Here is a 6,085-nt window from a genome sequence, read left to right on the forward strand (position 1 = left end):
AGAGGTGAGGTCCCCACTCACTTCCCTCCGCAGGTGACAGGTGGCTGGGCCGGAGGCGGGGGTGGGAGGCAGGCAGCTCGTCCAGTAGGTGGAATAACGCCTGATTAAAGCGAGCTCACTCACGCGGCTGTCTCAGCAGGTGCGTTTCTGCACCTCCCCGCCTCTCACAGCGTCTTCACGGAGCGCCCAGACACACTCTCCAGTTGTTGTTTGTTTGTATTGTTTTCAGGGAGATGACGGGAGAGGGAGAGAGAGAGAAACATTGAGGACGAGAGAGAGTCATGGATTGGCTTCCCCCTACATGACCCTCACTGGGGATGGAGCCCACAAGCCGGCATGTGCCCTGACCGGGAATCGAACCGTGACCTCCTGGTTCATGGATTGACACTCAACTATGAGCAACTCTGGCTGAGCAAGGTTATTCTTTTGGAAGGTTGGTGTGAAATGATCTTTCATGGATGAACTGTTCTTCTGAAAAGTGATATTAAACAGAAGCAATCCTATCTAATAAAAGAGTAATATGCAAATTAACTGTCACTCCAACACAAAGATGGCAGTGCCCATAGCCACAAGATGGCGGCGCCCAGTCCTCTCAGCCCCCTGGAGTCCTCCAGTCCTGGGGGCCAGCAACTGAGAGCAGGGCCTGCTTGGTTCTCACCCACGGCGACCTGGGAGCGGCCAAGCAGCCCCCGTAGACATCAGAGAACCTCAGGGAGTGGGCCTAAGCCATCAGTAGGACATCTCCTGAGGACTCCCAGATTGGAGAGGGTGCAGGTTTGGCTGAGAAACCCCACTCCCACCCCCCATGCACAAATTTCATGCACCGGGTCTCTAGTAATTCATATAACGATCATAAAATAAAGACCAAAGAACTCCCTTTCTTGTGAGAAATCTGATTTAGAAGCAGAATTCAGACTAGTTCTGGCTTAAAATCCACTCAGAAATGGATCTACGGTGATAGCAAATCACAATAAGTATTTTTAAATAGTTACATTGCTAAAATAATCATTCAATTTACCAACATAAATATACAGGAACAAAATAGTTTCTTAATGCATTTGAGAACTCATGCATCCAAATAAAGGCCAGGAGGCCCAGGGTGGACTCTCAGCTCCCATTTGCTAACTGTACATCTCAACAATTTTTAGTTTCTGTTTACCTACCCATTAGTTTGACATAGGAAAGCCTGCCCTTTACTCAAAATACAGAATATTAATATAAAACACTTTTATGAATTATAAATGCGGTACAAATGTGGGGAATTAAATTGGCTGCCATTCAGGGTATCTTCTTATGAAACTATATTTACTTTTTTTTACATCTTTATGATGTTTTAATTATCATCATTTGCATCATGTTAGTTAGTTGAGTACGTAAAGCAATCAAACCAAATGACATTGCTTGAAAGTTGAAAATTGTGTAGGAAGAAACAAAGATTTTATTTCTTTTTTTTAAAATTCTTTTTGCATTCAGCACACTGACATAGAGGTAAAATAAAAAGAATGAAACTTTAATATGAAGGAATTCCTTATAATTAAATCCACATTTCACACATTTATCTTACACGTCAGTGAAGATTCACCAACTATTATGAAATAGGACAAAGTATATAATAGCTAAACAAAAAAAAAATCATAAAAATATGACCAGGCATGATGTCCTAACCGGTCTGGCTCAGTGGATAGAGCGCCGACCTGTGGACTGAAAGGTCCCAGGTTCAATTCCAGTCAAGGGCATGTACCTTGGTTGCAGGTACATCCCCAGTCTGGGGTTGACCAGGCATGAAAAGTATTGTATTCTTGGTGTCTCCTTGAATAAATGTATCACCATACTTATTCTTCAGTTGTTCATTTTACATATTCTTTGGTTGCTCCAAAACTATATTCATGTAGCCATCCAGACAAGCCAAGACCCCTCAATAAATCCCTCCAGAATTTAATTTTACCACCCCTGGTCATCCAATGATTTTCTTTAAGAATTTGCTTCCACTGACTCATTTTAACAATTCTGATAAGAAATATGGAAGGTAGGAAACCTGAGTTCTAATCCCAGCTCTGCTACTTAATTAGCTGTGTGCCTTGGATAATTCACCATTTCACCGCAGGTCCTCATCTCGGATCTGGGAGCTGGAATCTGCATGCTAGGCGACCCACAAGCCTGGCCTCCACCACCAATGGAATGGAATCAAAACCCACTTATACTTACTTTAAAATAGTACAAAAGTTTTTAGACACATAAGTCATCTTAGGAGTGTACTCACCTGGAATTCTACTGAGCCAAACTTCAGATGGTGCTGACTGTGCCTAATAAAGAAAAGAAATGTGTTGAAATTTGGAAAAAAAAAAAAACCCAAGAAATTCAATGTCTGGACCTATTTCAAGGTAAAAAGTAGAAACTAAGTTCCTGAATTAGAGAGCATGCCCTTAGCAACAGAAAAGTGTGCCAAAGACAAAATACAGGACCCTCCACATTAACCCAAATCCTTCATGTTGTTGTTCAGGTGGAGATTTCAGACATTTATTAACCAACTGGGAGCTAAAAGGACATTCATAGAAATATATCCCATGGCTGGCTGTATGCTTTATTTTATTTTATTTTATTTATTTTATTTTTTTAGCTATGTGCTTCTTGAGCAACATTCTACTGCCAATACCCAAGTCCCTACATAATCTTTTTTTCCTCGTTAATTATGTTTTGTCAAAGTAATTCTGAATTAGAAGACTGCCTTTTTTTTTTCTCAAAATGTGTAGGAAAAGTAAGTATAAGTGTATAGATTCCAGTGTGAAAGCCAATGTATTGATCACACTATCCCTTGAGATTCAGACCCCTTTCAAACAGAAATGTAATATAGCTTTATGTGATATTATCAGGGCTCAAACTCAAGATTAAAAATTGAATTGTCCTTCACATGACTGTCTCTGGTAACTAAACACCTAAAGCAGCAGTTCATTACCTAAAATCTATGGTCTTCAGGAGAGGAAGTATATCAAGAATGCTCCAAAACCATGTGTAAAATATTTATAAATATGAGCACTTTCCTGGAGAGGACCTGTTTCTGTCATTAGACCCTCAAGATGATCCAAGGCAAATATATGGTGACAGAAGATGATGTATCATAGAAATGTACACTTGAAAACTATATGACCCTATTAATCAATATCAACCCCAATAAATTAAATTTTAAAAGAATATTTCCTTAAAAATAAAAAATAAGGTATTTTTAAAAGATGATTCAAGACACAAAAGATACCTTAGGCTGAACAAGAGAGCAGATTTCAGGTTTATCAAAGCTCCTGTCAAAACTGCATTTTTATGTCTTTTATTCTATAAAGGACAAGTTGGCAAACAATCAGCAAAAGTTGCTCTTGCCTTAAGTAAATATTTTTTTTTATTTGGCTTGGCTCTTTAATTTCAAGTGATGATGAAAAATCATGCATTAAGCTGGATCAGCCAGTAGTTTTTCAGCCAGTGTATACACTCTGGGCTCTAATTCATAAGATTGCTCAACTAAGCTCTCACTTGTTGGCACGCAAAAATAAGTGTGAAGGCTTTTTTCACAGTACTTTTAGGACTGGAAGGTTTTTTTAAATGACTTCTCTGATTGATGCATACTGACATTTTAATGATATTTTTAAAATATAAGCTCCTGGCTTCCCAAGCAAAGAAAGCATGACTGTAATGAAAAATTCCAATTTATAAAGCTGTCCCCGTTGCTTCAGCTTAATACAGTAAAAACATTTGTGAACTAAAGTTAAAATAAAATTCTCTGGAACTACAGGAAATGAAGTCATTTTAGATTAGGAAAAATATATTTCTCTCCCTTTTGAAGGCATTTTCTTCTTTGCCTGTACATGAAACTTTATAGAACCTCAAAATTAGTATCATAACTCAAACTGGTGAGTTTTAAAATATGTATTTTTTTCAAATTAAAATAAGGAAAAGTAGCTCTATGATTTAATGTTTGTCTTCAGAATGACAGAGTGCTATATCACTGGTAGTAATAACTAACATTGATACAGAACTTTCCTTTGGAAAAATCCTTTTCTAAAATTTTATCTCTGGTCAATTTTTATTCATACAATAATATAACTTGTCTTTCTCCTTGACACTATTTTTTATCATGTCAACCTCTTTCTAACTATTCTCAACAATCACCAATCTATGTTTCACAATATTAATGATCACTCAAAAAAAAATGTTCATGATGATGAACACATTTAAAATCTTTCGGTGTCCCCTTATTAATTTTAGGACAAAATTTCATACTTTAATATTATATGAAAGTCTTTGCTGCCTTTCCAAATTCATCTTTCATTATTTTCCCAACCCACCTTGCAAAATAATTGTACTTTAATTCCCTAATTATATTACATTTGGCCTCACCTCTTTGACTTTGCACATGCTAATCTTTCTGCCTAAAACGTTCTTCTCCAAATACAAAAATTAATAAAATCATAAATTTACAATTCCTAGTAAAATGACTTATTCAAGCAATGGTCATCAATGAATATTAAAATCATTAAGCATAAGGTTGACCAGTAATAACACCCTTTCACTGTCTTAACTTGCTGATATACTAACAGTAAGCCAACCAGGCATTATTTGCTTCCTGATGGAAAGGAACATGAGATACTCAGCAATGTCTATGAAGAATTGTGTATAAAAACCTTTTCTAACTTTCAGTCTATCAAAATAGACTAATAAATTAAATGACATCTTGAGAACTATTTTGTCAGATTTAGATAGTAGATATCTTAGGCTGTTTCCCCCAGCACTTAATCTTCACAGAAATATATGACTTTTGAAAAAAATTGTTAATTTGAATTGTTCCTGGACAAAACACAAAGAAATATAATTTTTTTCTTGAGAACCCTCACCTTATTTACTTATTATTTATCTGATATAACTATTTTTCAGGAGTATAACTGCTTATTTTCACTATCCTTAAACCACTGATACCCTTAAGATCAGAACTATCCTCCACTATCAAATATACATATCAGCCTTTTACAACTTCATATGCAGGGAAGGTCATGTGCTACTTCTCCTGGGGATTGCTTTATATGTTCCAATTTTACCAGAGGATATACTAGTAAAGTTGCCCCCTCCCCATTAAAAGAATTCAAGACATGTCTAAAACACATGCAACTGTTTTCTCTATTAGGACAAAAAGTCAGACTTATGTGGGTCAAATTAAAGACTCAAATTTGGAAGGAAAGAGAATGAAAATAGGTCCAAATTCAAGAAAATGTAATTTACAGTAAGAATTTTGTATTTTCCTTCATTGACTGGCTTATTTCACTTAGCATAATGCTCTCCAGTTCTACCCTAAAAGTCTTTATATACTATTTTTCCCACAAATAGAAATATTCTATATGATAAGAGAGGAATATACTAATTAGCCCAGATATGCTAATTAGTCATGACCCATACGCAAATCAACCATCACTCCAACACACAAGATGGCCACCCCCACATGGTCAAAGATGGCCAGCAGGGGAGGGAGTTAGGGGTGACTGGAATGGCAGGGGAGGACAGTTAGGGGCAACCAGGCCTGCATGGGAGGGCAGTTGGGGGAATAAGAGAGGAATATACTAATTAGCCCAGATAGGCTAATTAGTCATGACCCATACGCAAATCAACCATCACTCCAACACACAAGATGGCCACCCCCACATGGTCAAAGATGGCCAGCAGGGGAGGGAGTTAGGGGTGACTGGAATGGCAGGGGAGGACAGTTAGGGGCAACCAGGCCTGCATGGGAGGGCAGTTGGGGGTGACCAGGTCTGCAAGGGAGGGCCACTGTGAGTGACCAGGCCTGAAGCAGAGGGCCATTGTGGGTGACCAGGCCTGCAGGGGCGGGCAGTTGAGGGGGGGACCAGGCTGGCAGGGGAGGATTGTTGGGGGCAACCAGGCCGGCAGGGGAGGGCAGTTAGGGGAAACCGGGCCAGCAAGAAAGGACCATTGGGGATGATCAGACCGGCAGGGGAACAGTTAGGCATCAATCAGGCTGGCAGGTGAGTGGGTAGGGGGGGATCAGGCTGGCAGGCAGAAGCAGTTAGGGGCAATCAGGAAGGCAGGGCGA

This window comes from Myotis davidii, unplaced genomic scaffold, assembly GCF_000327345.1.
Source record: "Myotis davidii unplaced genomic scaffold, ASM32734v1 scaffold1637, whole genome shotgun sequence".
NCBI lineage: Eukaryota > Metazoa > Chordata > Mammalia > Chiroptera > Vespertilionidae > Myotis > Myotis davidii.